The 23,068-nt window shown below is 45.9% G+C and overlaps 1 protein-coding gene across 1 annotated transcript in view; it reads right to left on the bottom strand.

Moving 5' to 3' along the window:
- The window catches only part of STK32C (serine/threonine kinase 32C), a 156,493-nt gene extending 138,223 nt beyond the window's left edge, over positions 1–18,270 (bottom strand). Inside the window, exon 1 of the mRNA XM_044297902.1 lies at positions 18,220–18,270. The gene's annotated coding sequence lies outside the window, so the exon portion shown is untranslated. The remainder of the gene's footprint in view (positions 1–18,219) is intronic.
- Positions 18,271–23,068: the final 4,798 nt, after the last annotated feature.

The raw sequence follows: 23,068 nt of genomic DNA, 5'->3' as shown, positions 1-23,068 counted from the left end.
CTACAAATTACCACCTGTTCTCACATTCCCTAATAGCTCAGTGTGTTTTTTTAGGTTGATTCCCAAGCGGGAGTCACTGGTTCAAATCAAGAAGCAGTCATGAAGAAGAAGAAGAAAAGAAAAACAGCATCATCCAGCTCATCATCGATAGCGGTATCTCGGCCAAGAAAATTGCCAAACTGCATCATGTGAGCGCAATGGCAGCTGGAAGAATACAAAATGAAGTCCACCCATCCATTCCAAAGCCAAGAGGTGGACGTCCAGGCAAAATATCGAAGTCAACAAGTCAGCTCATCACAAGGTCTATCAGTTATGGCGCAACGAACACAGCAGTGGAGGTGTCTCGTATGTTTCGTAATAGTGAGATCACAGACGTCCATGAAAGCACTGTGCGATGCGCATTACACAAGTCTGGAATGGTGGCCGAAAAAAAGGTGAAGAAGCCTGAACTTCAATATCATCATAAGAAGCATTGGCCCGAGTTTGCCAAAAGATTACGAACAGTTGACAGTAGAAGATTGGAAAGAGAATGGGCTCTGATGGGTGCAAATGGGTCTGGAAGAAACAAGGAAAAAGGGGGCTAATGGATCGAGAAATTGAAGAAACTGTCAAGTTCGGTGGAGGAAGCCTGATGATATGGGGTTGTTTCACAGCCAAAGGTGTTGGATCTGAACCCAATCGAACACTTGCGGGTAGAGTTGAAGAAGAAGCTGTATTTTTACCCAAGTGAGTCGACCAGTATGCACCAACATTGGCAAGGTGTAGAAGCAACTTTTGGTTGAGACATGCTTGAATTTGATTGAGAGCATGCCCAGAAGGATTCAGTCAGTGTTGAAAGCCAAAGATGGATTTACAAAATAATAAAAATAAAAATGTAGAATTTTAGGAGCAAAACAGTAACAATGCAGTTACATGACAAGAATCTGCACTAATCATATGCTAAATAGTTGCAAGTCCCATTTATGTATGAGATAGCCAAGATGATTGTCTATAAAATGATGGTAGTCTCACGTTTGAAGCTGTAGTGGATGGTGAGATATGGAGCCTGAAAGTCAAAAGTTCAAAACATTGTTTAATTGTATCTATTATATACACTACTCACTAAAAGTTATGAATATTTGGCTTGTGGGTGAAAATTCAGGATGAAACTAAAATGCACTCTAACCTTTACAGGTGAACTTAATGTGACCTTCTCTAAACTTTTCAATGCACATGTCCAACTGTTCAATGTTTCAGTACATTTTGCACAATGTGCTGTTCTCTAACAAGGAGCTTAACGACAACATTCACAACAGTTGTACCAAGACAAGTCCAAGACGACACCTAACAATTGATCAACAGTACCTTACCATTGCAAGGCTTCAACCAGGATGTTCTCAGACGGAAGTGGCCACTGAGCTTAGAGTGCCACAGAGTGTCATCAGCAGGTCTTATCAGAGATACAGAGAGACTGGAAGAGTCACAGAAAGGCATAGAAGTGAACGTCCTTTGGCCACATCCCACACTGATGACCGCTTTATTGTGAACAATATCCTGCTGAACTGGATAATGAATGTCACACAACTCCAGGCACATTTAAGGGAGGTGAGAGCCACCCAAGTGTCACGTCAGACCATTTGAAACCATTCACATCAGCATGGTCTGTGTAGTAGATGACCTACAAGGATACCTGACCACAGGCGTCATCGTCTTGCATGGGCCAGGGAGCATCTACGCTGGACGAGGGACCAGTGGGCCTCAGTGCTGTTCACTGATGAAAGTCGATTCACACTGAGCAGAAATGATGGCGGCCAATAATGTTGGAGATGTCAAGGAGAGCACTATGCATCAGCCACTGTTGTCACCAAATGAGCCTTTGGTGGTGGTGGTGTTAGTGTGGGCAGGTGTGTCTAGTCAATACAGAACTGCCCTTCACTTTATGAATGGTACAGTGACAAGCCCATACTACTTGAATAACATAATTAATCTAGTCATTGTGCCTTTGCATGAACAACACAGGCCTAATTTCATCCTTATGGACAACAATGCGCCAGCTCATCAAGGTCGCATCATTAGGGAACGGCTGCTGGAGACTGGGTGACCTCAAATGGAGTGGCCTGCACTTTGTCCAGACCTGAATCCCATTGAAAACCTATAGGATCAGCTGAGTCGCCGTGTTGAGGCTCGTAACTCTGTACCCCAGAACCTCAATGACCTGAGGGCCACACTTCAAGAAGAATAGAATGCCAGGTCTCAGCAGACAGTAAGCTGTAATTGATGCTCAAGGCCACATGACAAGGTATTCATAAACTGACATTTTTGTGGGAGTATACCCACCACTGGTGTTGACTGTTTCAATAAATTGTCTGAGATGAGGAAATCACCACTGCTGCTTCTACTTAAATGCCCGACTTTCATTATATAATATCACTGTAGAGTGAACTTTCTACGTTTTCCATAAATTTCACCTGAAAGCCAAATATCCCTAACTTTTTGTGAGTAGTGTAATTAGCTTTAATTAAAAAGTATCAACTGTTTTTCTTCTGCAGCTTGCATGCATTCCTATTAGAGTTGAGCGAACACCTGGATGTTCGGGTTCGAGAAGTTCGGCCGAACATCCCGGAAATGTTCGGGTTCGGGATCCGAACCCGATCCGAACTTCGTCCCGAACCCGAACCCCATTGAAGTCAATGGGGACCCGAACTTTTCGGCACTAAAACGGCTGTAAAACAGCCCAGGAAAGGGCTAGAGGGCTGCAAAAGGCAGCAACATGTAGGTAAATCCCCTGCAAACAAATGTGGATAGGGAAATTAATTAAAATAAAAATTAAATAAATAAAAATTAACCAAAATCAATTGGAGAGAGGTTCCATAGCAGAGAATCTGGCTTCCCGTCACCCACCACTGGAACAGTCCATTCTCAGATATTTAGGCCCCGGCACCCAGGCAGAGGAGAGAGGTCCCGTAACAGACAATCTGGCTTCATGTCAGCAGAGAATCAGTCTTCATGTCATAGCAGAGAATCAGGCTTCACGTCACCCACCACTGTAATAGTCCATTTTCATAAATTTAGGCCCAGCACCCAGGCAGAGGAGAGAGGTCCCGTAACAGACAATCTGGCTTCATGTCAGCAGAGAATCAGTCTTCATATCATAGCAGAGAATCTGGCTTCCCGTTACCCACCACTGGAACAGTCCATTCTCAGATATTTAGGCCCCGGCACCCAGGCAGAGGAGAGAGGTCCCGTAACAGACAATCTGGCTTCATGTCAGCAGAGAATCAGTCTTCATATCATAGCAGAGAATCAGGCTTCACGTCAGCCACCACTGCAACAGTCCATTGTCATAAATTCAGGCCCAGCACCCAGGCAGAGGAGAGAGGTCCCGTAACAGACAATCTGGCTTCATGTCAGCAGAGAATCAGTCTGCATGTCATAGCAGAGAATGAGGCTTCACGTCACCCACCACTGCAACAGTCCATTTTCATAAATTTAGGCCCAGCACCCAGGCAGAGGAGAGAGGTCCCGTAACAGAGGATCTGGCTTCATGTCACCAGAGAATCAGTCTGCATGTCATAGCAGAGAATCAGGCTTCACGTCACCCACCACTGCAACAGTCCATTTTCATAAATTTAGGCCCAGCACCCAGGCAGAGGAGAGAGGTCCCGTAACAGAGGATCTGGCTTCATGTCACCAGAGAATCAGTCTGCATGTCATAGCAGAGAATCAGGCTTCACGTCAGCCACCACTGCAACAATCCATTGGCATATATTTAGGCCTAGCACACAGGCAGAGGAGAGAGGTCCCGTAACAGACAATCTGGCTTCATGTCAGCAGAGAATCAGTCTTCATATCATAGCAGAGAATCAGGCTTCACGTCAGCCACCAATGCAACAGTCCATTGTCAGATATTTAGGCCCAGCACCCAGGCAGAGGAGAGAGGTCCCGTAACAGAGGATCTGGCTTCATGTCACCAGAGAATCAGTCTGCATGTCATAGCAGAGAATCAGGCTTCACGTCAGCCACCACTGCAACAATCCATTGGCATATATTTAGGCCTAGCACACAGGCAGAGGAGAGAGGTCCCGTAACAGACAATCTGGCTTCATGTCAGCAGAGAATCAGTCTGCATGTCATAGCAGAGAATGAGGCTTCACGTCACCCACCACTGCAACAGTCCATTTTCATAAATTTAGGCCCAGCACCCAGGCAGAGGAGAGAGGTCCCGTAACAGAGGATCTGGCTTCATGTCACCAGAGAATCAGTCTGCATGTCATAGCAGAGAATCAGGCTTCACGTCACCCACCACTGCAACAGTCCATTTTCATATATTTAGGCCCAGCACCCAGGCAGAGGAGAGAGGTCCCGTAACAGAGGATCTGGCTTCATGTCACCAGAGAATCAGTCTGCATGTCATAGCAGAGAATCAGGCTTCACGTCAGCCACCACTGCAACAATCCATTGGCATATATTTAGGCCTAGCACACAGGCAGAGGAGAGAGGTCCCGTAACAGACAATCTGGCTTCATGTCAGCAGAGAATCAGTCTTCATATCATAGCAGAGAATCAGGCTTCACGTCAGCCACCAATGCAACAGTCCATTGTCAGATATTTAGGCCCAGCACCCAGGCAGAGGAGAGAGGTCCCGTAACAGAGGATCTGGCTTCATGTCAGCAGAGAATCAGTCTTCATGTCATAGCAGAGAATCAGGCTTCACGTCACCCACCACTGTAAGAGTCCATTTTCATAAATTTAGGCCCAGCACCCAGGCAGAGGAGAGAGGTCCCGTAACAGACGATCTGGCTTCATGTCAGCAGAGAATCAGTCTGCATGTCATAGCAGAGAATGAGGCTTCACGTCACCCACCACTGCAACAGTCCATTTTCATAAATTTAGGCCCAGCACCCAGGCAGAGGAGAGAGGTCCCGTAACAGAGGATCTGGCTTCATGTCACCAGAGAATCAGTCTGCATGTCATAGCAGAGAATCAGGCTTCACGTCACCCACCACTGCAACAGTCCATTGTCATAAATTCAGGCCCAGCACCCAGGCAGAGGAGAGAGGTCCCGTAACAGACAATCTGGCTTCATGTCACCAGAGAATCAGTCTGCATGTCATAGCAGAGAATGAGGCTTCACGTCAGCCACCACTGCAACAATCCATTGGCATATATTTAGGCCTAGCACACAGGCAGAGGAGAGGTTCATTCAACTTTGGGTAGCCTTGCAATATAATGGTAAAATGAAAATAAAAATAGGATTGAATGAGGAAGTGCCCTGGAGTCCAATAATATATGGTTATGGGGAGGTAGTTAATGTCTAATCTGGACAAGGGACGGACAGGTCCTGTGGGATCCATGCCTGGTTCATTTTTATGAACGTCAGCTTGTCCACATTGGCTGTAGACAGGCGGCTGCGTTTGTCTGTAATGACGCCCCCTGCCGTGCTGAATACACGTTCAGACAAAACGCTGGCTGCCGGGCAGGCCAGCACCTCCAAGGCATAAAAGGCTAGCTCTGGCCACGTGGACAATTTAGAGACCCAGAAGTTGAATGGGGCCGAACCATCAGTCAGTACGTGGAGGGGTGTGCACACGTACTGTTCCACCATGTTAGTGAAATGTTGCCTCCTGCTAACACGTTGCGTATCAGGTGGTGGTGCAGTTAGCTGTGGCGTGTTGACAAAAGTTTTCCACATCTCTGCCATGCTAACCCTGCCCTCAGAGGAGCTGGCCGTGACACAGCTGCCTTGGCGACCTCTTGCTCCTCCTCTGCCTTGGCCTTGGGCTTCCACTTGTTCCCCTGTGACATTTGGGAATGCTCTCAGTAGCGCGTCTACCAACGTGCGCTTGTACTCGCGCATCTTCCTATCACGCTCCAGTGCAGGAAGTAAGGTGGGCACATTGTCTTTGTAGCGTGGATCCAGCAGGGTGGCAACCCAGTAGTCCGCACAGGTTAAAATGTGGGCAACTCTGCTGTCGTTGCGCAGGCACTGCAGCATGTAGTCGCTCATGTGTGCCAGGCTGCCCAGGGGTAAGGACAAGCTGTCCTCTGTGGGAGGCGTATCGTCATCGTCCTGCCTTTCCCCCCAGCCACGCACCAGTGATGGACCCGAGCTGCGTTGGGTGCCACCCCGCTGTGACCATGCTTCATCCTCATCCTCCTCCACCTCCTCCTCATCCTCGTCCTCCTCGTCCTCCAGTAGTGGGCCCTGGCTGGCCACATTTGTACCTGGCCTCTGCTGTTGCCAAAAACCTCCCTCTGAGTCACTTCGAAGAGACTGGCCTGAAAGTGCTAAAAATGACCCCTCTTCCTCCTCCTCCTCCTCCTCCTCCTGGGCCACCTCCTCTTCCATCATCGCCCTAAGTGTTTTCTCAAGGAGACATAGAAGTGGTATTGTAACGCTGATAACGGTGTCATCGCCACTGGCCATGTTGGTGGAGTACTCGAAACAGCGCAACAGGGCACACAGGTCTCGCATGGAGGCCCAGTCATTGGTGGTGAAGTGGTGCTGTTCTGTAGTGCGACTGACCCGTGCGTGCTGCAGCTGAAACTCCACTATGGCCTGCTGCTGCTCGCACAGTCTGTCCAGCATGTGCAAGGTGGAGTTCCACCTGGTGGGCACGTCGCATATGAGGCGGTGAGCGGGAAGGCCGAAGTTACGCTGTAGCGCAGACAGGCGAGCAGCGGCAGGATGTGAACGCCGGAAGCGCGAACAGACGGCCCGCACTTTATGCAGCAGCTCTGACATGTCGGGGTAGTTGTGAATGAACTTCTGCACCACCAAATTCAGCACATGCGCCAAGCAAGGGATGTGCGTCAAATTGGCTAGTCCCAGAGCTGCAACGAGATTTCGCCCATTATCACACACCACCAGGCCGGGCTTGAGGCTCACCGGCAGCAACCACTCGTCGGTCTGTTGTTCAATACCCCGCCACAACTCCTGTGCGGTGTGGGGCCTGTCCCCCAAACATATGAGTTTCAGAATGGCCTGCTGACGTTTACCCCGGGCTGTGCTGAAGTTGGTGGTGAAGGTGTGTGGCTGACTGGATGAGCAGGTGGAAGAAGAGGAGGAGGAAGCCGAGAAGGAGGAGGTGGCAACAGGAGGCAAAGAATGTTGCCCTGCGATCCTTGGCGGCGGAAGGACGTGCGCCAAACAGCTCTCCGCCTGGGGCCCAGCTGCCACTACATTTACCCAGTGTGCAGTTAGGGAGATATAGCGTCCCTGGCCGTGCTTACTGGTCCACGTATCTGTGGTTAGGTGGACCTTGCTACAGATGGCGTTGCGCAGTGCACACTTGATTTTATCGGATACTTGGTTGTGCAGGGAAGGCACGGCTCTCTTGGAGAAGTAGTGCCGGCTGGGAACAACATACTGTGGGACAGCAAGCGACATGAGCTGTTTGAAGCTGTCTGTGTCCACCAGCCTAAATGACAGCATTTCATAGGCCAGTAGTTTAGAAATGCTGGCATTCAGGGCCAGGGATCGAGGGTGGCTAGGTGGGAATTTACGCTTTCTATCAAATGTTTGTGAGATGGAGAGCTGAACGCTGGCGTGTGACATGGTTGAGACGCTTGGTGACGGAGGTGGTGGTGGTGGTGTTGGTGGTACATCCCCTGTTTGCTGGGCGGCAGGTGCCAACGTTCCTCCAGAGGCGGAGGAAGAGGCCGAGGCGGCAGCAGCAGAATAGGCCGAGGCGGCAGCAGCAGAAGAGGTAGCAGGGGGAGCCTGAGTGACTTCCTTGGTTTTAAGGTGTTTACTCCACTGCAGTTCATGCTTTGCATGCAGGTGCCTGGTCATGCAGGTTGTGCTCAGGTTCAGAACGTTAATGCCTCGCTTCAGGCTCTGATGGCACAGCGTGCAAACCACTCGGGTCTTGTCGTCAGCACATTGTTTGAAGAAGTGCCATGCCAGGGAACTCCTTGAAGCTGCCTTTGGGGTGCTCGGTCCCAGATGGCGGCGGTCAGTAGCAGGCGGAGTCTCTTGGCGGCGGGTGTTCTGCTTTTGCCCACTGCTCCCTCTTTTGCTACGCTGTTGGCTCGGTCTCACCACTGCCTCTTCCTCCGAACTGTGAAAGTCAGTGGCACGACCTTCATTCCATGTGGGGTCTAGGACCTCATCGTCCCCTGCATCGTCTTCCACCCAGTCTTGATCCCTGACCTCCTGTTCAGTCTGCACACTGCAGAAAGACGCAGCAGTTGGCACCTGTGTTTCGTCATCATCAGAGACATGCTGAGGTGGTATTCCCATGTCCTCATCATCAGGAAACATAAGTGGTTGTGCGTCAGTGCATTCTATGTCTTTCACCGCTGGGGAAGGGCTAGGTGGATGCCCTTGGGAAACCCTGCCAGCGGAGTCTTCAAACAGCATAAGAGACTGCTGCATAACTTGAGGCTGAGACAGTTTCCCTGGTATGCATGGGGGTGATGTGACAGACTGATGGGGTTGGTTTTCAGGCGCCATCTGTGCGCTTTCTGCAGAAGACTGGGTGGGAGATAATGTGAACGTGCTGGATCCACTGTCGGCCACCCAATTGACTAATGCCTGTACCTGCTCAGGCCTTACCATCCTTAGAACGGCATTGGGCCCCACCATATATCGCTGTAAATTCTGGCGGCTACTGGGACCTGAGGTAGTTGGTACACTAGGACGTGTGGATGTGGCAGAACGGCCACGTCCTCTCCCAGCACCAGAGGGTCCACTAACACCACCACGACCATGTCCACGTCCGCGTCCCTTACTAGATGTTTTTCTCATTGTTATGGTTCACCACAACAACAAATATATTATTTGGCCCAATGTATTGTATTCAAATTCAGCGGGATATAAATTTGAGGCCTAGTATTTAGGCGCTGGGTGACAGGTATGGGTTTAGTGACAGAATTAGACTTGGAAATACACAGTAGCGGGTGTGTGTGAAGTTATTCTGAATGACCCAATGTGCACCTTGAATATTATATACCCTTTTAGGGATAGATTTCAAATAGCTCTGATATAGCAGAAACCACTAAATTATGAAATTGCTAAATTGGGAATTGTATTTCAACCCAGAACAAAAAATGTGCTTTGACGGACACTAAATATCTTGCCCAGCAACAACAGTACAGCGGTAACGAGAGATTTAGCAGGATATAAATTTGAGGCCTAGTATTTAGGCGCTGGGTGACAGGTATGGGTTTAGTGACAGAATTAGACTTGAAAATACACAGTAGCGGGTGTGTGTGAAGTTATTCTGAATGACCCAATGTGCACCTTGAATATTATATACCCTTTTAGGGATAGATTTCAAATAGCTCTGATATAGCAGAAACCACTAAATTATGAAATTGCTAAATTGGGAATTGTACTTCAACCCAGAACAAAAAATGTGCTTTGACGGACACTAAATAACTTTCCCAGCTACAACAGGACAGCGGTAACGAGAGATTTAGCGGGATATAAATTTGAGGCCTAGTATTTAGGCGCTGGGTGACCGGTATGGATTTAGTGACAGAATTAGACTGGGATATGGCCAAAAAATAACCACACTATTGCTGGTTAAATGCACTTGGTGACGGGCGCAGCTTGCCCCTGATGTAGTATATGGCCAAAAAATGAACAGACTATTGCTGGTTAAATGCACTTGGTGTCACAGCTTGACCAACCACACTACTGAGGGTTAAATGCACTTGGTGACGGGCGCAGCTTGCCCCTGATGTAGTATATGGCCAAAAAATAAACAGACTATTGCTGGTTAAATGCACTTGGTGTGACAGCTTCACCCTGATGTAGGCTTTAGCCAGAAAACAACCACACCATTGAGGGTTAAATGCACTTGGTGACAGGCGCAGCTTGCCCCTGATTTTGTATATGGCCAAAAAATGAACAGACTATTGCTGGTTAAATGCACTTGGTGTGACAGCTTCACCCTGATGTAGGCTTTAGCCAAAAAACAACCACACCATTGAGGGTTAAATGCACTTGGTGACAGGCGCAGCTTGCCCCTGATTTTGTATATGGCCAAAAAAAGAACAGACTATTGCTGGTTAAATGCACTTGGTGTGACAGCTTCACCCTGATGTAGGCTTTAGCCAAAAAACAACCACACCATTGAGGGTTAAATGCACTTGGTGACGGGCGCAGCTTGCCCCTGATTTTGTATATGGCCAAAAAATGAACAGACTATTGCTGGTTAAATGCACTTGGTGTGACAGCTTCACCCTGATGTAGGCTTTAGCCAAAAAACAACCACACCATTGAGGGTTAAATGCACTTGGTGACAGGCGCAGCTTGCCCCTGATTTTGTATATGGCCAAAAAATGAACAGACTATTGCTGGTTAAATGCACTTGGTGTGACAGCTTCACCCTGATGTAGGCTTTAGCCAAAAAACAACCACACCATTGAGGGTTAAATGCACTTGGTCGCAGCTTGTGCTGGCGCACCACAAGACACAAAATGGCCGCCGATCACCCCAGAAAAATGTGACTGACAAACGGTCTGGGCAGCCTAAAAACAGTGAGCAATTGAGGATCAGCAGCTCAATGATCCACAGCTGCAGATCGATCAGTTAATCAAGTCCTTTGGAGGAGTTAATCTGCCTAATCTCGCCCTACTGTCGCAGCCGCAACCTCTCCCTACGCTAATCAGAGCAGAGTGACGGGCGGCGCTATGTGACTCCAGCTTAAATAGAGGCTGGGTCACATGGTGCTCTGGCCAATCACAGCCATGCCAATAGTAGGCATGGCTGTGATGGCCTCTTGGGGCAAGTAGTATGACGCTTGTTGATTGGCTGCTTTGCAGCCTTTCAAAAAGCGCCAAGAAAGCGTCACAAAAGCGCCAAGAAAGCGACGAACACCGAACCCGAACCCGGACTTTTACGAAAATGTCCGGGTTCGGGTCCGTGTCACGGACACCCCAAAATTCGGTACGAACCCGAACTATACAGTTCGAGTTCGCTCATCCCTAATTCCTATACAATACATTGCAATCTGCTCAGTGTCTTTCACCGATACTGTGATTTGATCAGAGATGATCCGAGATGATCATTCAGGCAAAAACAGTGGGGACTAGAGACTGGGGCTTAAAGGTGACACTTGTCCAGATGGGGTACTAGAACGTGGCCTTCAAGGATAATGAAATTATTCCTAATTAACGGAGTTATGCTGTCGGATAACATATAGGGGGTCATTTATTAAACAGAAAATAGGCGCATTTCTGGTGAAGATTGAGGCTCAATCTGCGACTTCTCCCCACTCACATCTCATTTTCCATTTTCTACGCCTATTGTAGGTGTAGAAAATGGTCTAAATGTAAGACAGATAGGAAGCTGTCTTACATTTAGAAGTGGCGGTGGATCCCTCAAAGTTAAGAAGAGTCCGCAACACTTCATAACTCTGACGGATCCACCGCCAGGTAAAGGGCTTATTAAGACTGACATCTAAAACGTTGTTCTTAATAAATGTGCCCCATAAAGTTTAACTTTTGGTACTAGCACTAGGTATTATTCACATGGATTGGAACATTGAATTGGTTGCTTAATTTAGGTGAAATTTAGCTGTAAATCATTAATATGTGGAAAGAACTTGCCATGACTTTGGAAATTCAATTTCTGCCTTATGTACCTACAAACAGAGGCGTAACTATAGGGGGTGCAGAGGTAGCAGTCGCTCCCGGGCCCAGGAGCTGAAAGACCTTTGTGCCGCATAATAAGACACCGGTATTATAGAAAGTGCATGCAGGTCAAGTTACACCTCTGGCTGGAGGGAAGGTGTTAGGGGGGGGGGGGGTGCTGTTTCAATGTTTGCCTCGGGCAGCAGAAAGGCCCCTTGCCACAAAGGACTGAGGGAAAGGGCCCAAGATGAACTCTTGCACCAGGGCCCTTGAGCCTTCAGCTAAGTCCCTGCCTACAAACCAAGTTTTACTGATGCAGGTAAGGCTGGGTTCACACCAGCCTTTCAACTTCCATTGTTCTGCTCTGTTCTGGGCTCCAGTGAACAAGGCAGACATAGCAGAGCTGGAGAGTGTCCAGAGGAGGGAAACTAAAATAATAACTGGAATGGGGCAACTACAGTACCCCGAAAGATTATCAAAATTAGGGCTATTCACTTTAGAAAAAAGACGATTGAGAGGAGATCTAATTACTATGTATAAATATATCAGGGGTCAGTACAGAGATCTATCCCATCAGCTATTTATCCCCAGGACTGTGACGAGGGGACATCCTCTGCGTCTGGAGGAAAGAAGGTTTGTACACAAACATAGAAGAGGATTCTTTACGGTAAGAGCAGTGAGACTATGGAGCTCTCTGCCTGAGGAGGTGGTGATGGTGAGTTCAATAAAGAAATTCAAGAGGGGCCTGGATGTATTTCTGGAGCGTAATAATATTACAGGCTATAGCTACTAGAGAGGGGTCGTTGATCCAGGGAGTTATTCTGATTGCCTGATTGGAGTCGGGAAGGAATTTTTTATTCCCCTAAAGTGGGGAAAATTGGCTTCTACCTCACAGTTTTTTTTTTGCCTTCCTCTGGATCAACTTGCAGGATGACAGGCCGAACTGGATGGACAAATGTCTTTTTTCGGCCTTATGTACTATGTTACTACTATGTTACATGAGTCATTAAATGATGGTAATGAACAACACTCATCAGACTCCATGACTATAATGGGATACATCAGGTTTCCTTTAAAAAAAACTATATTTCCCCCACACCTTTAACAGAATCTACAATGGCCATCCCTAACAAAGCCTCCATTTGAAAATATCCTAATCCTCTGTCCACATGGTCTATGAGAACATAGAGGAACATCTTGTTTGGCACACTCCTCTACTGGCTACTGCACTCCATGGCTACTACATGGGTCATCCAGATGTCCAACTGTAAAGTCAAATTTCTTGCCTATACAATCTTTAAAGAGGTTGTCCACTTTCATCTATGACCTATCCTCAGTATAAGTCATCAACATCAGGTAGGCGGGTGTTTGACCCCCGACAGCCCAGCGAATCAGCTGTGTGAAGGAGCCGCCCCATTAAATTACACCTGCTCACCGCTGCAGTTGTGATGGCAAGCAGGCAAACAGTGAAAAGAAGGCAGCACTCATACAAGCGCTGCTTTCTCTACAAAACAGCTGATCGTCGGGGGTGCCAGGAGTCGGACCCCAGCTATTCATTACCTGTCCTGAGAATTGGTCACCAATATTTAAAAAACGGACAACCCATTAAGATGAACAGTTTAGGTAAAGTAAAGGTATACTGTAACTACAGGTGTAACTGGGCCCCCAGTGCAAATCTGGAACAGGTCCCCAACCGAACACTTCTCAAAGATGAAAATTATGAAAATAGCATACAGTATAAATCCATGGTTTCTTCCTGGAAGATTACATGATTATGCCTAAAACCAACCAAAATATATAAATGCACATTAAACTGAACTAAAAGACAAAAATCTGAATTTATGAATGCGATCATAATATTTTTCTCTTTCCCAGCAAGGTGTGATACACCCTGGACGGTCTCTAGCACGCACAAAGTAAACATTGTATCTCCGAAGAGAAGAGAATGTAAACATTCAATGATTCATAAGAGCAGAACTGCAGCTCGGGCTCCGCATTATAATGTGTAATTGAATTTGCTAAATGTCATAGATAGTAATACCCAGTCAATGCATTCAGTAATCACAGTGCACTCAATTATATTCACTACTGACTCCCTGCTAGCCCCCAGCATGCTAGTTACTTTTCTATAGCACACATTATAATTTTACTAAATCATATGGTGTGGCTTTCATACCTGTCATTTAGCTCTGATTTACCTTTATTTGTAACTACAGTTTACTGAAGCCATTGTTTGTGGGGATGCTGAGTATAGGTATTAGCAAATACAATTTGGAGTTTAAAAATACATGTCTGTAAAGGGTTAGGTAAAACTTTCCATGACAATTTGGACTAATTTGTGCATCCAAGATATTCAATCATCCGGGCAACATGGAAACCTAGCTTGGACGAAGCATGCCCCTGCCATATTCCAAGATGGATAATAGAGGAATAACTGGAATCTCCTACATCTACCTTGTGCCATGTACAATACTGGTCTTCTATTATTTGGCACAGGGGCCTTTGTGTCTTCGAAGACTCAGGGGGCCAGTTGCGACCACTACCTCTGCCCCCTCTATAGCTACACCTGTAGTGGGCAGGACAATAAAATATTATAATTTAAAAATTCCAGGGGTGACAATATTGGAGATGCACGCTTTCTTTCTACAGCAGGGTGTGTATGCTTTATGGCAGCTATAGTGGGCAATTAGGCTTCTCCCCTCAAAACCATGGCACAGGGTCTGGGTAGAGCCTTATGTCCATATATATATATATATATATATAAAATACGTATAGGCCTCTAGCAGTGCAATAGAGCAGTCATAATAAGATGACTCTGCCACAATATTAGACACAGCCCATGCACGTCTCTAATTCCTCACAACCCCTTTAATGGTTATCTTTTAGCAGATCCATTGATAGATTTTCTTTTCTTTTTGCATACTGTAGTTCGCATCGGATCTCCTCCACTTTGCATTTAAGGCCAACTTTCCCCGTCCCCTTGATTGCCTAGGGCTGGGCATCTCGCCTGACCCTGTAATCTCATGCTACATAGTCTACACACTATCGGTGCTTTGCCAGTGCATCTGCCTCTGCTTCTCCGGAAGACTACTATGTAGGTACCGAAAACATCATCATCCGCGTCTCCTCTTCAGATGGAGGATGACTTCATCGGCCTATGAGCAGTAGTCATCAGCACTGCTGGGGAAGCAAAGCCAGATGCACTGAGCTAACCTCTGGCACTCCAGCTGTGGTGAAACTACGACTCCCAGCATGCCCTGCTCATTTTAAGTGTGCATCTTGGGAGTTGTAGCTTTACCACAGCTGGAGTGCTGGACGCTAGCCATGACTGGTGTAGACTTTAATTGGACCGCCTTTAGCTTTGATTACGGCACGCATTCGCTGTGTCATTGTTTCGATAAGCTTCTGCAATGTCACAAGATTTATTTCCATCCAGTGTTGCATAAATTTTTCACCAAGATCTTGCATTGATGATGGTAGAGCCTGACTGCTGCGCAAAGCCTTCTCCAGCACATCCCAAAGATTCTCAATGGGGTTAAGGTCTGGACTCTGTGGTGACCAATCCATGTGTGAGAATGATGTCTCATGCTCCCAGAACCACTCTTTCACAATTTGAGCCACGATGAATCCTGGCATTGTCATCTTGGAATATGCCGTTGCCATCAGGGAAGAAAAAAATCAATTTTTTGTCAATCAAGGGGATGGTGGAGTGGCTCTTAGAGTTGCGGAGCTGTTGTGCTACAAGGGGCCCGGGTGCACTGAACACGTAATATACATATTAATAAAAAGTCATCTTTCTAAGGAACAGCGCAAGGGACGGACATACATAAGGTATTGTTTTACATTATGCCTGGTTTAATAGGGTTGTTCCTGCTGACAGGTGCTTTTTAAGTTAGCTGTCTCCCCATCCACCCACCAATTAACATCAACACATGGCTTTACCGCACCTGCATGTTTATTTTAATAGGGAGAGCAAGACAAGCCCCTGCCACACACCATTTACCAATGATCGGTGTAGTCCTGACAGCTCATGTTATAAAACAAGATTTGATGGACACCCCCTTTAAGTGCAAATGAGCATAAACACTGTTTCATCCAAAGAAGTTCCCCTTACGGCGCAGGGACCAGCTTGTTAGCTTTCCAGGGAAGTTATATATAGCGTTATAAATAATTTTACACAGTTCAAAGCTGCTTAGCGTAACCACGGCAACACCGAAACACTGTCAAGGTAAATTCTGTTACATATTTTGTTACTTTGTTCTACAAATAGAGCCAAAGTCATTGCGGGAAGAAAGCGAGTTACAATGTTTTAGAGGGAAACTCTCCCAGGACATTATGCATAAATGGGTTTATTCAGAATATACTTTAGGGATAATAACAGAATCTACCTAAAAGTGTAATCCCAGCCTAATGACCCCAAAATTCTGGATACTTGTGCTTTGTAGAAAAGAACTAAATCTCCGTCACTGCAGACTGAGGATAGTGACAGCTGCTCTGAATCCAACATTGACAGTAGCCAATTCTTCCTCCTCTCAGGGTGTTCCTTTAGGATCTCCCTTGGGACTAAGACTTCACAGCAACATCTGGTCATCAAAGAGTCATGTTCCTTTAGGATCTCCACTAGGACTAGGACTTCACAGCAACATCTGGTCACCAAAGAGTCATGTTCCTTTAGGATCTCCACTAGGACTAGGACTTCACAGCAACATCTGGTCACCAAAGAGTCATGTTCCTTTAGGATCTCCTCTAGGACTAGGACTTCACAGCAACATCTGGTCACCAAAGAGTCATGCTCCTTTAGGATCTCCACTAGGACTAGGACTTCACAGCAACATCTGGTCATCAAAGAGTCATGTTCCTTTAGGATCTCCACTAGGACTAGGACTTCACAGCAACATCATGATGATAGAATTGGGACACTATGACCAGAATTCATATATGACCTTAATAGTTGCAAGAAAATTGTAGAATTCCAGCAACCAGTGCACTAGATTTAAAGAGGTTTTCAGAGTGTTTTTATACTGGTGACCTATCCTCAGATCAATGGGGGTCTGATCAATGGGGGTCTGACTCTCGGTAACCCCACCAATCAGCTGTTTAAAGAGGCCTCCTCGCAAATTACCCTAGGCCAGTGACGTCAGGTGAATGGGGCAGAGTTCTCAAAGAGCTGCTATCCAATGGACAGTGGTATGCTTGGTCAGCTGTGAGTAAGTGCCACAACCTCCTCAATACAGCTGATCAGTGGGAGTACTGGGAGTCAGACCTCCACCCTCATATACTGATGACCTATCCTGAGGTCATCAGTATAAAACAATCGGAATACCCCTTTTAAATATTATCCCCCTTCGACCACCCTTACTCTGAATAAGACCAACATTTTGCTCTGATTCACTCCCTCCAAAATTGCATTGAAAAAGTGGTCTTCTAGCAGAGTGGTCTTCTCAAACTATGCTTAACATATGGTGGGACTCAAAATCCAGCACAAGAAAGCTGGTCTGCATAAAGGGGTGGTCTTCTCAAAAGAGTGGTCTTTTGGAGCGTCCTTGCTGTATACCTCTCTGCAGTTACAGGAGGAGCTTAGGAGTTTACTGCATATCATTTATACATAGAACTCAATGAAATCACAGTATTCAGAAAGCCTTGGGCTCCCCCTAGTGGTGACTGCAGATAGCCAAAATTCTATAATGCAAGTCACAGCAAAGAGTTTGGGGCTCTATAGAAAAAAAAACAGGAAAAAAAAAACAAGGCTTGAACCACTGTAATGATACATTAAGAAATTAATCAGCACAGTATGATGCACCAAAAACAGTATGGTGTCATTTACACCGACTTTAATGTTTCCTAGGGAAGTAAATGAGCAAGAGCTATAGGCAGTTATTAAAACTTACAATCATTGCTGAAGACCATTTAACAGTTTTAAATATATTGATCACTTTTGTGATTCCTGCTTTACAGTTTGCATTATACTGTAGATGGGAGTTGTATGCTGACAAACAAGACCCTAACAATTTAACCCATTCACGCACCACAATGTAACAGTACGTCATGGTGAAGACTAACAGATGTGTCATGGGGATGGAGTGGGCACAGCAGTTGCACTCACCCCACTGGGAATGGGGGCCAGCTGTAATACAGGCCTCTACTGCAATGGCCATGATTGGAGTTAGTTTAGTTGAATTCCTTACATGCCAGTCAATAGCGACTGCGGCATCTTAACAGACAGAAGGAAGGGGCTCCCTCTGTGTCTCCACGAGACTGCCGTGACGTGCTACCTCTAATACAAGCCAAAAGATTTGGTTTGTTGCCCTTGCCTTGTACCGTATTTAAATGCCTGGTCAAGGTGGACTGATTCGCAGAACAGAAACACAAATTAAGTGAGTCTCACTAATTGATAACGTAATATAAATCCTGTAGTCAGATTTTGTCACCTTTGCAGAAAGATAATACATTAAATAATTCAGGTACAAAAAGGGAAGACATTCTAATAAACCTGCTCCTTATTCCGGGGCTTTTTACAGCTTTCACAGAATCTGTTGGACGACCTGCAGAATAATCTCAGGTCAGGGCAGTGTTGTCGAAGCTGCAAAGTCGCCCCTAGGACCGTGCTTATGTGTTCACGCTTTCAAGAAATAATAGAATAAAAAATGCTCTTACCTTGCCAAAGCTTCCCTTACCAATCGCCCGGAGAATTTGAAAATGATCCAAGTTCACTACAAGGAGAATAAAATGTGAATTAATAGACTGTAAACATTATGTACAATAGGTTATATGCCACAGAACGAAAGCTACTGTATAGTGTAGAAGCATCTTTACAGAGAAAACTCTGCTACATCGCCCTTCTAATATCACACACCTCCATTTATGTGTCCCACTGTTATGTAATCTGCACAATAATTTATACAGGATGTATTTACTGAAATAGACAGAAATATAGATACAGTAGATTAGAGAGATAGATGAAAGGAAGAAGGGAAGAAAGAAAGAAAGAAAGGAAGGAAGAATAAAGATACAGTAGACAGATGGACACGTTGATAGACTGATGAAAAAATATAATATGAGATAGATAAATCAATATGAGATGAAAAGCTGCACTCTAATGTAAATAGATAGATATAGATAGGAGAAAAATCAGCAATTAACAGATCAAAACCTGCAATCTGTCGTATATAGATAGATACATAATTAGATAGATACACTGCCTGTCCGAGAAAAAAAGTCGCCACCTGGATTTTAACAAAGCAAGTAGTTCTGAGCCTCCTATTAGATAATTACTGCAGGGGCGATTATCTTTCAGCTGCCAACAAGTTATTTAACCCCAAGTGGTGCAATGAGTTGCTTCTCATTTCTTAAACAACCATGTCGAAAGACACATCTCATGAAAAGATGTTAGGCCTCTTTCACACTTGCGTCGTCCGGATCCGGCGTGTACTCCACTTGCCGGAATTACACGCCGGATCCGGAAAAACGCAAGTGAACTGAAAGCATTTGAAGACGGATCCGTTTTCAAAATGCTTTCAGTGTTACTATGGCAGCCAGGACGCTATTAAAGTCCTGGTTGCCATAGTAGTAGTGGGGAGCGGGGGAGCAGTATACTTACAGTCCGCGCGGCTCCCGGGGCGCTCCAGAATGACGTCAGAGCGCCCCATGCGCATGGATGACGTGCCATGCGATCACGTGATCCATGCGCGTGGGGCGCCCTGACGTCACTCTGGAGCGCCCCGGGAGCCGCACGGACGGTAAGTATACCGCTCCCCCGCTCCCCACTACACTTTACCATGGCTGCCAGTACTTTAGCGTCCCGGCAGCCATGGTAACCATTGAGAAAAAGCTAAACGTCGGATCCGGCAATGCGCCGAAACGACGTTTAGCTTAAGGCCGGATCCGGATCAATGCCTTTCAATGGGCATTAATTCCGGATCCGGCCTTGCGGCAAGTCTTCAGGATTTTTGGCCGGAGCAAAAAGCGCAGTATGCTGCAGTATTTTCTCCGGCCAAAAAACGTTCCGGTCCGGAACTGAAGACATCCTGATGCATCCTGAACGGATTTCACTCCATTCAGAATGCATGAGGATAATCCTGATCAGGATTCTTCCGGCATAGAGCCCCGACGACGGAACTCTATGCCGGAAGAAAAGAACGCAGGTGTGAAAGAGCCCTAAGTCTGTTTGAGAAGGGTCATATCATTGGCATGCATCAAGCAGAGAAAACATCTAAGGAGATTGCAGAAACTACTAAAATTGGGTAAAGAACTGTCCAACGCATTATTAAAAACTGAAAAGATAGTGGGGACCCATCGTATTCGGGGAAGAAATGTGGCGGGAAAAAAATCCTGAATGATCGTGATCGGCGATCACTTAAACGTTTGGTGAAATCACATTGAAGAAAAACAACAGTAGAACTCAGGGCTATGTTTAATAGTGAAAGTAAGAGCATTTCCACACGCACAATGCGAAGGGAACTCAAGGGATTGGGACTGAACAGCTGTGTAGCTGTAAGAAAACCACTAATCAGTGAGGCAAACCAGAAAAAAAGGCTTCAATTTGCTAGGGAGCAGAAAGATTGGACTCTGGAGCAATGGAAGAAGGTCGTGTGGTCTGATGAGTCCAGATTTACCCTGTTCAGAGTGATGAGCGTATCAGGGTAAGAAGAGAGGCAGATGAAGTGATGCCCCCATCATATGCCACAGCGAATGCGTGCCGTAATCAAAGGTAAAGGCGGTCAAACAAAATATTTTTGGTGGCGACTTTTTTTGGACGGGAAGTGTAGATACATTGAACTATTAAAATAGAAGGATACAGGGAAGATTGTTTCATATTCTACATAGACACCGAAATGCTCCATTTTTCTACAGCGATAAATTTCACATGTTCTCTTATTCCATTCTAAAAAGGAAAGGGATTGGAGGTTCTTCCCGCTTTATTTCAGCAGGTGATTGATACTGTCAGCCATCAGCCTCCTCTAGCAATCTCCACAGAAGAAGCCTTTGTTCAGAGTCCAGAGACCCCGGGATCACAGATTTCACCTCTCCCTCCAGGGATCCCTTTACCAGCTCCATTCCTCTACAAGGGCAGAATTTCCGCCAAGTTCTACAATCCCAGCACAATGGAACAGTCAGCGAAACCATTAACCCATTGCTGGCGTCCTAACTGAAACAAGTATCCTACACAGTATACCGTCAGCTTTCATTTCTACACAAGGCCTTTGTCCGCACTTCGCATTTTGATGCAGTTTTTGGAAATGGCTTTACATTGAGCTCCATGCACCTAGCATAGGTCTGTGCAGAGGTACACAGACTGCCCAAATTCTGAGGGAGAAATTCTCCATAACAAGGCATTGAATGGAGCATGCAGAAAAAGACTCTGTATACCTCCATATGCATACATATAGTGGGGTGCACCCAGCCTTTCTGCTGCCTGAGGCGAAATCTGAAACGGCACCCCAACCCCACAATGCCAATTTCTCAACCTAACCTCTTCCCTCCGGCCCTACTGTTAAAGACATACTTGGAAAACATTACATGCAGAGCTACAAAACATACAGGATAATACAGCGCCACATACTGTGCCCACTGTGCTTCCCAATACTATACTGCAGAAACAGTTAATCCCCCTTCGGCTGCCCCCCTCTTGCCCCTACCTGGTGCTGCCTGAGGCAATCGCCTCACCTCGCCTCATTGGTGGTGCACCCCTGGGCTGATCATTGTCTATAGATGCCCTAATATACCTCAGAGGTTTTATAAAGTCATAATATGGCCAAGTGAATGAAAATCAGCAATGACCACATCAAAATAAGGACCCTGCAAAAACTCCTTTTATTTCCTGGTCCCTGGTGCGTGACTAGGGGAGCGTGCTGGTTTTTACGGAATAAACTTCCTCTATGTTAATTACTGAGCTCAAGGTTAAGAAATGAGAGCTGCCATTAACAAAATAGCCATTAATTCATGACAAATTAAAACTGGATGGTGCTAATGAACCGAATGAAACGTTACAACCGTCTTGGAGCAACTGGCCCAATGCCAAGGACTCCTCTGACTCTAAATGTGTTGCACTTTGCAAATTTCAACCTGGTCTTAAAATTTTCGAGACAAAGCATTAAGAACTAAGTATATTTTATGACACTGGTTGTCCATATGTTGGCATGGGTATCATGCATGATTGTGATGTAATGTTTCAGGTGTCCAGGGTTGGCAACTGTCCAGAAATTTCTGGACAGTCCGTAAAAATAGGCAACTTTTTTCCTGTGTCCGTATAGATGTGTCTAGCTGGTGGTACTTGACTAGATTATTTGGTGGCAATTCTCATCCTTTTACAGCTCACAGTAAATTCTGGTAATGAGTTCATATCAGTATATTGAGCTATAGACATGGATTATTTATAGTATTTATCATTCCTTATGGTTAGAGATGAGCAAATCGAAACCAACGAAGTGGAATTTTCAGGATAAATTTGATTCACCGCAAAGCTGAATTTTACTCGTGCTTCGTGATGGCGAATCGATTTAACCTGAAATAGTGTCAAAAACAAAGAAATCATAATCACCTTCTCCATTTGTTCACGACGGGCCGCCAGCCACCATGTTGATTGAAAATCTCAGCTGAAATCCCATGCGTGGTGATGTATGATGTTCAAACACTAATGCCTGCACGGCTACTAACCACTCTTGTCCCAGATTAATAAAACATAACTTTTACTTTTTTATCCCTAAAAGTGATGAAGGAATAAATTGTGAGCTACCTAAAGAGTTAAAAACACTGAGCCCCATGGACGATGCTGTGAGTGAGGGGTCGGTACGGTGTAAAGGTAGGCGGGAGTGCACTATCACCGCTCAACTACACACCTCCATCCCAATTGTATCAACAAAGTACTGTACTTTGCCTAAAAACGACTTGGCCCCCGTATCTGGGGTATAAGCACAATTAACAAGTTTTTCACTTTAGGCACACTGGTTGCAGCGATTGATCAAAGGAGTACAGCAGCAGTGTGCCTAAAGTGAAAATACACATTGCCATAAGGCTCACTTGTTAATTGTGCTTATACCCCAGATACGGGGGCCAAGTCGTTTTTAGGCACAGTACAGTACTTTGTTGATACAATTGGGATGGAGGTGTGTAGTTGAGCGGTGATAGTTCACTCCCACCTACCTTTACACCGTACCGACCCCTCACTCACAGCATCGTCCATGGGGCTCAGTGTTTTTAACTCTTTAGGTAGCTCACAATTTATTCCTTCATCACTTTTAGGGATAAAAAAGTAAAAGTTATGTTTTATTAATCTGGGACAAGAGTGGTTAGTAGCCGTGCAGGCATTAGTGTTTGAGTATAAATAAACCCTTCCCAGACAGGGTCCTACATAGAAAGATGTATGATGTTACCGCGCCGGCCGGCGTGACAACATCATCTGGGCTGCGCGAGATTTCACACAAGATCTTCAAGCAAGATGGTGGCAGCCGGCCCGTCACGAGCAAATGGAGGCGTTAGTAGGCCCAAATTTTATTTCTCTGTTAAT

The sequence above is a fragment of the Bufo gargarizans genome, chromosome 6 (genome assembly GCF_014858855.1).
Source record: "Bufo gargarizans isolate SCDJY-AF-19 chromosome 6, ASM1485885v1, whole genome shotgun sequence".
NCBI classification, from domain to species: Eukaryota; Metazoa; Chordata; class Amphibia; order Anura; family Bufonidae; genus Bufo; species Bufo gargarizans.
The sequence above is the reverse complement of the archived record's forward strand: the minus strand, read 5'-3'. Positions and strand labels throughout refer to the sequence as shown.